Source organism: Mytilus californianus, unplaced genomic scaffold (genome assembly GCF_021869535.1).
Source record: "Mytilus californianus isolate M0D057914Y unplaced genomic scaffold, xbMytCali1.0.p SCAF_4, whole genome shotgun sequence".
In the NCBI taxonomy this organism is placed as follows: domain Eukaryota; kingdom Metazoa; phylum Mollusca; class Bivalvia; order Mytilida; family Mytilidae; genus Mytilus; species Mytilus californianus.
In genome coordinates this window covers 37,520,144-37,532,321 of record NW_026262690.1, presented here as the reverse complement: position 1 = coordinate 37,532,321, position 12,178 = coordinate 37,520,144, and the positions used below count along the sequence as shown (strand labels likewise).

At 32.6% G+C, this 12,178-nt stretch overlaps 1 protein-coding gene across 2 annotated transcripts in view; it reads left to right on the top strand.

Moving 5' to 3' along the window:
* Positions 1 to 12,178, top strand: part of LOC127698259 (disks large homolog 1-like) — a 428,947-nt gene that overhangs the window by 200,236 nt on the left and 216,533 nt on the right. The window lies entirely within an intron of this gene.

Sequence of the window (12,178 nt, the reverse complement as noted above, 5' to 3'; positions counted from 1 at the left end):
ACGTTATGATCAGCGAAGAAAAACACTACAATAGACAAAGTGAGTATTATCACAATTTAAAGGTCAAATGTGAAATAAACCACTTTACGTAGTCGTGCCAATCAACTCTATTTCTATACACATTCTTCTTTACATTTTAATATACATACTAGTATAGTTATGTTACAATGCTTTTTTTATCTGTATTAACTCCGAGCTCATCTGTCATACACAAAAACCTTTGAAATCTTTCAAAAGACATTGAATTTTGTTTAATTGGAAATGAAATACGTTTATCATATTCATCAAAAACATTTAGACTATACCTGAAAAATAAAAAAAATACAACTTAAGTCATATACTATACATATAGTTCTCGACACTATATCGACAAAAACAATTTTTTTTTGGCAGTCAATTAACATGTTTTATTACTTACTGGTGTATTTAGAAACTTGTCAATCCATGTATAGCAAATGATATTATTTCATGAATTGACCAAACCTGAAATAAACACCATACAATATAAGTAAGATCAGCGTACTATGGATTCTTCAGCTGACACTTATGGGACAGAATTTATAAAAGGAATTCCAGGAAACCATATTAGTGACTCAAGTTTTTGTCGTTGTTGCTTGGAATCGTCGTCCTCCGAGATAGTGAAAGATGGAACAAAAGAAAAATATAGAGACTTGTTTGTGGAACCGAACAAAGAATCAAAGGTCAGTGTAACATGTTTAAGTAACTGCAGATTTTAAAGTCCCGTATCTTCTCAAATTTCTATAGTTTATTTTTTTTTACTTTTAACATAACTCATATTTTTTACTGAAACTATACTCGTTAAGGGGTTTTGCTTTTTTTCTTTTTTTAGGGATCATTGTTACAGGGTGTGGACCCAGAAATTCTATATTTATGAGACGCACATCAATAAGATTTGTTCATGTATTTCAAAAATAATCACGTGACATGGATACTGCATGGTATCCAAATCTTATAGTTTTGCAAGTGACGTTTGTTTTCATCATATGAAATATACTACTGAATGATTTATATAGAAAAATAGAATTCGAATACTCCATTTAGGTTTCATATATCAATAAAATGGAAATTAAATTGGCAATAAGTTCATTTTTAAGAAAAACTCGTCTGACAGGTTTTTGAGAAGTCAAATTATTCAATATTCAATGCGATTTTTACATGCAATCTATATTTTTGTACTACTATCTGAAAGATATTCTACTTAGAAGTATAAAAACTATGTATAACTATATTTTCTATGTCCAAATGCAGTTCAAAATGTTCTGGTTTCTTGCAAAATTTATAAAAATCGTGGGATCGCCATTCGACAAACTTGTTACCTGAATAATAATGATTAATTCATATGTTTTATTGGTTTATATTGTAGAAATTAAAAACATTGTTCAGGGAACTTTTATCAAACTACAAACATGCCTTACTCAAATTGACTTTATTTTTCAGTCTGTAAGATTAACCAGAAAGGAACTTAAAAGACCAGATCTTAGCAAACTAAAATTCAAAACTCACAGACCATCTGGAATTAAACATTTATATGACACAGACACGGAATTGGTCCTTACACTATCCATAAGACATGCTCGGAAAGCGAGACCAAAAATTGACAAGTCAACGTTTGAGCATCCAAAAAGAACTGTCATATACAATCATCCAGAAACCGGTCAAACATTCGAGGAAGACAAACCACATGTGAACAATACTATTACAAATATCCACGTTCAAAGAAGAGGCTTTGGAATACTTTTACCAATTGCAGTTGTAACTTGTATCTTTCTTCTAGGCACATTCTCGGTTCTTTTTGCATTTTTGTTTAGACATCATAGCTAGTCTCTGGTGATATATTAAAACAAACTGAACTCCGGTTTTCCAAATGGATTGACTGTTTCCACTTCAATTGTGAAGCTCATCGGCTTACTCTTGATGAAAAAGAACACTCGCCAACGATATCAGGCTTTTAATCTGGAATGCCAAACTTGTTTTTCATCTGCACGAGACGCTCATAACAAAGCCGTTGGATGGTCAAACAGTTACGAAATGTGCAATAAGGTATAATATATCAGTGGATTATTGATATAAAGATCATGATCAAATACAAAATAGTGTTCAGGCATTATCTTTGTTACAAACATCAGCCAAATCGGAAAAACATCCTTACTTTAAAGACACACTGTTCCAATCATCATTTATACTTATTTCACACCTATTGCGACTAAAGGTTTGAACTACAAACTTTTAATGCATAATCTTAATATCTACAACTCAACCTTCTGATTGCATTTTGAAGGTTTATACAAAATTTTCTTTGTAGTTGTGTATGATGTAAATTTTGTGCTGTGTTAATTGTTGTCCCCTTAAGTAAACATACTTTTGAAGTTTTTAAAGAAGGTGTCTTATTATCTGTAATTGTCTCTTTGTATGTAATATGCCTATAATTTTTATGTGTCCATGAACAAAACATTTTAAGTCACCAATGGCAGGCTTACCAATCTTGAGACATATTTTATTTAACTACCCCCTATACATAATTTCAGTATATAAGCCTTCAACTGATAAAATGAAATGTTTAATGTTCACATCAACCAGTATTTTTAGCAAATACATGTATTTCCAGTTTGAATTTCTGTTTGTATTGGTAATGAAACACATCCTTATATATCCAATGTTGTCTTAGTTCTGATGTAACTCTCTTGATAGCCATACTCAAATTCAATATCACAAATCCACAAAGTCCCCAATGGTGAGTTAAGTCAAAGTAGAATGTAACAAGCCAAAATTTTATAAACTCACCATCAGTGAAATTGAGCATTGTAGATCTAAACCAACTCACAAATAAAGTGTTAAAGGGGGTATCTGTGTGTAAACCAAAAACATAGTCTCGATAAAACATACTGGCTCAAAGCAGACAGAATCTTAGATGAATAATATTTATTAATATAATAAATTCAGTAACAAAATATTTTGGCCCTTGAGAAACACTCAGTATAATTAAGAATTTAGGAGTTCCTGCCGAGCAAGTCAAATTGCAACCTGTAGTGTGAGGAAGAACCTGCCTGCCCGACAATACGCCAGCCGGGAATGTGAAGCGAGGGGTCTCCACCAAGGGGATGAGACTAGGCGTCTCATCTGCAGCCGGGGTGTGCAAGGTCTGCATGGGGGATAGCCCATGTGGTGCTATTACAAGTAGTAAGTAGCAGGGTCTATCAATCTGGCGCTGGAATAAATTTGATAAAATTTGTCCCCGAAATGCTGGGGGATGAATGAAATTTTAGAAATGACCAGTGATAAAATTCCATCAAGGTCCAAAAACTCAGATGGTTACAGATGAGTGCCCCAAGGATTTAGGATAATTATACCTTCAATAATGTCATGAGAAAAAAAAATTATATATAAAAAAAAATAATCATAATAATATACATGTATAGATATATATATATATATATATATATATATATACACAACTAGACATACTATTCACTATACAGTGTAACAATTGCCTATAGTAATAGATATTAGAATGCTGTATATTAATATTTCCCTAATGAATCTTGGGCATATTTAATAGAAGAAGATGACACTCTTATATACCTGCAATAACTATCAGAGGACCAGCGTCCTAATACTTTAACCAAATGGTCTTCAATTCGTGCTTTGCCTGCACTTGTGGCAGCTCCAATGCGTAGTCTATGACCATTGTAGTGATCAGGATTGAAGCCACATAAACTAAGTACTGGTTTTATACAATTAATAAAATACATTCTTTCTAGTGATTCAAAATTTTGAGATATAAAAAGTGGATCAGATGGAAGACTTGGTTTTAAACTTTCTCTGACTTTACAATAATTAACTAAAACTTTATAAGGACAGATTTGATTTTGTACTTTATGCAGTTGAATATTTATACCTTTCCTAAAGGGATCTGTTTTTGACTGTTTTAGTTTCAAAACTATCATCTCTTTGAGAAATACAATATCTCCAATACATAAATTAACAGAGTGGTCAAATTGATTGGCTTTCAAAACAGTAAATTCTCCACATCTCATAAAGCCATAAAAACCTACTGTACAAACTGTCTCTAGCATTACATCAATAAATGGGGTGAACACACCTTTTCTGAGACGTCGTATAATTTGCTCTAAAATTTTGAAAGTAATTGGTAATCTGGTATGGTTTTTTGGTTTTTGAAGTTTTTTGACTGAGTTCAAAATGTAAGAAAGTCTATCTAATGGTGTGTTATTGTCAGATTCTAAGGGATCCTTAAAACTATTTTGCAAATATTTGTATCTAATCCCACATAAATATAATTTAATGGTAGAATACTTTAGTTTCAAGAAATGGAAACAATAAGCTATAAAATAAATGAGAATGTCTTCAGAAATAGGAGGTAAATAATTGAATTTAAAATTGTTCAATAACATAAATTTTTCAAAATGTTTGAAACCAGTTTCATATGCACTCCTAGTATTGCTCGCAATAGAAACATCCCAGAGTTGATTCACAATTCGGTTGAGGACCACATTACTTCTGAACTGGGTGGGCACTGATGAGGGTGTAGTGCTGCATCTGGTGCCAATCTGTGGAAACGGTCTATCTGAAAACGAGACAAAGCGTCACTTATTTCATTTTTCCTTCCAGGTACATGTTTTGCACTGAAGTGGAAATTATTTATACAAGCACACCATGTTAAACGTCGCATTAACTTCATAATCTGTAAGCATTTAGAGCGACCTTTCTTCACAATTGCAACTGTTCCCTCATTGTCACACCAGAAAAGTACACGCTTTTGGGACCACCTGGAACCCCATAGAATAGCTGCTACAACTATGGGGTAAAGTTCTAAGAAAGCCATTGAAAAGTTTTTCTCATGTGGTTACTCCATATCTTCTGGCCATGGAGAATAAAACAAGTCTCCTTTGTGATAAACACCAAAACCTTTCGTTGACGATGCATCTGTAAAGAGTTCCATATTGAAGCTTGAGATGTAATCCCTGTTGTAAAACATATTTACACCATTCCAATTGCTGAGAAAACGCAACCAAAATTTCAAATCTGTACGGCACTCCATATTTAAGTAAACATAATGATGCAGATCATTGACGGTAGTGGACAATTTAATCAGATATGAAACAAAAGTGCGGCCTGGGAGAACCACCCTAAAAGCAAAATTTAAATGACCTAAAAGTTGTAGAAGTTCCCTCTTTGTGCATTTCCTTTTTCTATATATTTTAGATATGAATTCACAAATACGGTCAATTTTATTAATAGGCAGTCTAGCTTCCATTTTTTCAGTATCTAGTATTATACCAAGATATTCTAAACATTTAACTGGGCCTAAAGTTTTGTGACTAGCTACTGGTATGCTAAGCCTCTTGAAAATCATCATCATAATAGCCATGGTTCTTTCACCCCCTTCTGATGGTGCGTCAATAGTCAAAAAGTCATGAAGCAAATGTAAAATATGTGGAATTTTGTAGTTATTCACTGCAATGTGACAAATAGCTTGTGACACATGATCAAATATTTTTGGGCTTGAACGAAAGCCAAAAGTTAACCTGACAAAGAAATAATACATCTCACACCATTTTATACAAAAGAAAGGCCACTGACTTGGTGAGATAGGGCATATTTTAAACGCGTCGGCAATATCGAACTTACAAAGCCATGAGTTTCTTCCTAAGCGCAAAATTATATCTATGGCATCATCTATCTTAACATAGGACATTGAACAGTCAGCCTTATCAACTCTTTTATGCTCTTATGGTCATTATCGTTGTGAGGGGAGGACAAGTCTAAAATTAATCGTTTTTTGTTTGAGTACTTCCCTTCAGCTACCCCTATTGGACTAACTCTGTAATTTTGAAAAGGAGGGATATTAAAGGGGCCATACATGTATCCCCTTTCTACCTTAGTTGATATCAGAGCACCTGTAATTTCGGGTTGAGACCTTGCTGATAGACTATTCCTGCATTCTTTTGTAGGTAAATTTATTTCTGATATCATAGTATCAAAACCATGTCTTAATCCATCACATAAGTAACTAACAAATTTTATGTCATGATGGCTAAACAGCTCAACTTCAAGCTTATTTACATTAACAGGGGATGTAGCTATGTCTGGATAATCATCTAAAACTAGTCATTTTTTAACTGGTTTCCAATTAATCTGAGAGGAACTTGGTATACGAGAGGTAGAAGTTGTATTCTGTTCTCCACTTTTGTTAAAATGGGGTAATGATGTAACTCTGCACTGGATGTAACAATGTTAGTATTTATCCTGTTTAATGGAATCTGTGGAGCAGGTATTTCACTAGTAGTAGAATTTTCAACATATAATTGTTTTAACACAGATTTGGATAAAGAACTGGGTGTCTTTATTCCTTTTTTGTTTAATTCTTCTCTAAGTTTGTGTATAGTCCAGTTTGATGGGTTTTCTAAGTCCCATTGTCTATCAGAAACTGATATATTGTCATAAGGAGAAAACCTAGTTCTTCTAGAGCGAACTCCCTTTCCTCTGCCAGACATAATGCTCCAAATGTGAATATATAGTTCAAAGTTTAAAGTTTTTAAATTGATATAATAAATTGAATTCTAGCACTGTTATACTGTCAACTTAGTTTGACTGCTTTGAACCAAGAAACTGATTACACAAAGACCATGCATATGGCTTAACACACAGATTTTGGGTACATCAATCATCTAGTGGGAGGAGACTGAAATCACTGACCTTCAGTTATTATATACGAATTAATGTGTAATTATTTTTATGGGAACTGAAATTATCCTGCCTTTCACCACAAACAGTGAATAATTGTAACATGTATCTGATTAAGAACAGATTAATTAATCTCAAGATGTAGCAAGTGGTATGTTTATGTTAATTAAATGTATCCAAGATGTTAGCATGTTTATAAGAAAGATTAATTATCAAGTTGGCTGGGAATATTGTTTGTATAAACAATACTTATATTACATATAAGTATCCTATCTAATCAGGTTAGCAATTTAAAAACAGATGACCTTCACATTAACAACACTTTTCTACGAAATAAGCTACCCAAAAATGTGAAACATCATAAGTCTAAATTCACAAATTTGAAACACAAATTTAAATGACTAGTGTATTCAGTCGATGATTATTCTAGGTAAACGAAGAAAATACTCTTTCAGAACATGTTTAGGTTTTGAAGTCGTGGATACCACTCAGAATTAATAAATAAAAAATAACGGATCTATAAACATCAAAGATACATGTACCTCAAAAGCCTGAAGTGTTTCTATCTACGAGTCAGTTATGCTGTTATCCAGCAGACAAATTCCAGATATTATCGCTTGAGTGTGTTAATTACATTATAAAAACTACTTGATAACGGAACTCAATATTAACAATTTACTTGAAAACCTAGCATACAATCCAATGACATACTAAAGAGTAAATACTTCACATCAATAGACCTGTTTTATGTTCCCTTGGAATTTCAACTGAATGCACAAGTTGCATAACTGTCCTTAATAATAAACTTTAAAAATGCTCTACTGAACCTCTTTTCAAATTCTTATCTTCTGTTTTATCAACAAAACAAAAAAGAATAACTGTAAAAAATATCTGCTCTTGGATACTACTGATATAGTTAAGCTTGCTTCATAGTCTTCACTTTATATCTTGTAATATCTGGCGTACAATCTTTTAATCCTGGTATCTATGGTGAGTAAATTGATCATGTAGCTCTTCAACTCTTTCGATTATTTACACATCCTTGGCTTTCAGATATTCAGTTTTGGGTGTTCCTCGTGAAGGCAAATCTAGAGAAGCGTCTAATCTCATGAAATATATAAAGTGTTGTTTTCATTTTTTACAAAATGCCTAGACGAAGTAGCGAAGGATTATAGACTTAAAATAATGAATACATCCGGTTGTTCGAATGTCAACTTTTCGGGTTCCGGGCAAAATATTTTGAGTCATAAACAATATCCTTACCAAACTGTAAATGGAAAAGCCCCATGCATGAAATAAATTTCTTTCGATATCTCAGCATATGTGTCCATCTGATAGCGATACTAAAACGATACTCGAGTTGGTATGTCGAAGGTCAAGGTCTTACTCCTTAACAGTAGACAATTTTGGATACGTTTCGCTTTCGTTTTCAGACTATTTCTTTTTGAGTTATGAATAAGACTTTTACCAATATTGGTAGATTTTGCACCTCCAACATTAACCAAACATTGCCTGAAAACGCCTCAAGGAAAAACAAAACTCCTGTTGATTTATGGTCAGTGTGTCAAAGGTCATGAATACCGTGCATATGAATACGAAATTTAAGGAAATATGATATCTTCCAAGCAACAGTAGTCTACCGATGTTCAAATTCTTATACCTCGATTCAGATTAAGAATACAAATTAAGGTAACAAGCGAAAACTGAGGGAATTGCCATGAAATCACAAAGGAGCAAGGCCGGGTAAAATCAGAGCTTTACCAAGCCTTGGTGGATAAAAAAAGTATGAAATAAGAGGTAACTTGTTCAAAGGTCACAGCATAAATTCTGACTGAAAGTGTCAGATTTCATTATCTTCATCACCACAAAAAATAAACAGTACATACAAAAAAAAACTCCTTTCTTTACAACAAATCCAGATCTTAATTCGGCTAAGGCATACATGGTGGACCTTTATATATAATTTTGCTAAAATCACTTCAGAAATTGACTTTGCAAAGAGCATCACTAGTTCTTGAAACTATGATTTCGATGTTAAGATGTCAACTACGCAGTTATGGTGTTACAGGAACTATTGTTGGTCTGTTTGTAATTTTCCTGTTGTGCCTGATGTTCCAAGTCTTTCTAGGCTTAATTGTTTTATTGCTATTTTTATTTTTCACTCCCTTGTGTTTCAGATAAATAATCAACTTATTATTGTCAAAGATCATTATTTTTTTAAAGGGAGTTACATATCGTTGATCTTCTCAAATGGACCAGAATATGTAAAAAATCATCAACGACTTCTTTTATACCTAGTAAAGTGCAAATTTCAGGTAAAAAGAAAGTTTATAACATTCATGGATACTTTCTTAAAAAAGATATGAATCAAATAATATAGTTTGGATATTTTCGAAAGAAGTTTTTTTTATTACAAAAACGTTGTACTAAAATCGATAAAACAAATTAGTGCTCTTTTGGTTTTGTTTCTGTAAACAGACACTACAGCAAATGTGTTCCTTGTTTAGCTATTGTTCTATACCGAGATGCTAAAAAAGAGAAAATAAATTTCGATAATTTCATTACAACTTCTTTTACTTAAGTAGATAAGTCTTTACGGTAACATGTCTCAACAACGACAGAACTTTAAGCTTATTTCCCACTATTTACTGGTTTCCAAAACTACACATGAAACAGGTTTCCATTTACATCTGTTTGCAGTAAATGCTCAACTACAGATATTTCTGTTTTGCTGAATGGTGCTCTTTCAGTGTTAAGGAAACTTCATGACCAAGTGGTAAAACTCATCCAAGATACAAGCTTATAATACGGTACGACTGACGCAAGTTTTGTCTAGATTTAACTTGGTAAATTAAGGCAACGCATGAACTCCAAAAGGAGTGAGACCGGGTGCATAGCATCTCCGGCTATGCATGCGTCCCCGCCATGTAACTCCACACTCAGTCAAAGTGTCACAATCGGGAACAACATTGCAGATTAGACGACTATTCTAGTATCTAAAGATACTTTATACTTTATATGACAAAGTAAGCGGTAATAATAATTATTTTTATATTATATTTTAAAAGCTAAAAGGGCATAACCAATATGTCTCATTTACTTTATACCAGTATGGAAGCACTGGCTACTACTAGTTGCATGATACCATCAGTAACTGACAGTCCGACAACAGGCTCGACAATCATGTGGAATCATAGTAATCAATTTTGTGGTCAGAAATATTCTCTTAATACTTATTGATATGTAAAACTCTTTTAGTGTCTAGCTTTAATTATCAAAAGGTATAAGATAAAAGATAAACCCAATATATTTTGGTTGAGAACATTTATTGAAACCATTAATAATTTACATTTAAATGAATTGGCGAAACTGACAGATAATTCAGTTCTAATGTTAAAATTCTGAAATTTGAATACATCAATTTTTTAATAACCTATGGACAATTCATATTCAAATTCCGCAAATAACAAATACAGTAACCCAATATTCCATTTATAATTGCCACTGTGTGAATCATTATGTTGTTCATTTACAGATTGTATTATTCAATTATCCTTTTAAAAATTAAAAGGACTATGGGTAATCTTATTGTTCGTACACCAACAAGAAAGTAAGGTTACGTCATTTGTTCAATTTTTATTGTTTAGGACGTGAAACCAATCACGTTTTGGTATTCGCTTTTGGAAATATTACCCAGAATGCATTAGATTCTGATCCGGCGAATTGGCTAAATCTAGGTTGAAAAACGCGATTTTTATTACGTTAAAACACAACAATTAAACTGGAAGCTCTAAAAAGCCTGTGTCACTCATCAATGTCTTTGTCAATCTTCAACATTGTAGACTAGAATAGAAATCATGACAAAAAACTCTTGTTTGTTCATCTTGTTTTGTTGATTGTTTTTTTAATTTTGTTTACAGTTTCACATGATCTTCTTTCGATTTTGTCCCCAAAAAAAGTCGTCATTTCAGGGCAATCACTCCTATAAAGTCTACTACCGATTTCTTCAAAATTTGATTTATTTGTAGATCTTGACTTGCAGATCATTTTTGCTATTTAAAGTGTCTATCTTTTATAGTTTTCAAGATAACAGCCCAAAACGCATACAAATTTGAAAAAAAAATCGTCATTAAAGAGCACTACTTCCAATTAGGAGTCAAATGACGATTTTCGCCATTTCACCTATTTGTAGATTTGGTCTTGCTGCTTCTTTTTTACTACTTTAAATTCTATGTTCTATTTTTAGCCATGTTGGTTGGCAGGCAGGATCTTTTGACACATTTTTTAAACTAAATAACCCAATGATGATTGTCACCAAGTTCGGTTAAATGTGGACAAGTAGTTTCAGAGGAAAATATATTTGTAAAAGTTAACACAGACAGATGATGGACGAAAACTGATGAGAAAAGCTCACTTGGTCACAGTATGACTTTGTTTTTGAAAAAAAAACTCTGTTCTTTTTTTGTTTTGTTTTGTTTGATTTTAATGTTTTTTTTAGAGGGAAGGGAAGCTTGGCTAAAGAGGGGTCATGTTGTATATACTGTAATACATATTGTATAAATGTATGAAATTTAATGCAATCTCATATAAACTGTCAAAAATTTCACAAGTAATTATTTTACGAAAATATTAGTAACCAATGGCATATCATGCCTTACGCCACAGTGGTTTATTATAATCAACACCCCGAACTTAATGTTTTAAGCATACCTTAATGTTAGTCAAGGGCACTAATACAGATTTAAATCTGAAATGGACTTGCTACATAAATTAGGCTGTTAGTTTTCTCGTTCGAATTGTTTTACATTGTCATTTCAGGGCCTTTTATAGCTGACTGTGCGGTATGGGCTTTGCTCATTGTTGAAGGCCGTACGGTGACCTATTGTTGTTAATTTCTGTGTCATTTGGTCTCTTGTGGAGAGTTTTCTCATTGGCAATCATACCACATCTTCTTTTTTATATTGATCAGAAAACTAATCATTTCATGTTGACAATAATAAACATAAGAAATATAACAGCAATGTCTCCATTTTTAGGATATACAACAAAAACAGACAAAAGCAGAGCAATAAGCTGTAAATTTCATTAAATTGTGCGTCTTATTCAAAGGGTTTAATTAATTCAAAATGCGTCAGTTGGACTGACTTTGTGAGATTTGTGATTAGCAATTTTATTTCCAAAAACAAATAAGCAGTGCAATATATCTGCAAGGATTAATGCAATTGAAACAAAAAATTGCCTTTCCCATCATTTTTCCCAATGCAATCAGGGCATTTAAAAAATTCTCATTCCAAATCTGACAAATGTGGTGAAAAAAGTCATTTCACTTAATTTCAATTTTCCAAAGACCGGATGGAGACAATATTTTCTCCAAGTATATTTTAAAAGATGGACGACCAACAGATAGTAGATGTCAATTGATGAGTAAACTCACAATGGAACTTTGGACCAGTTG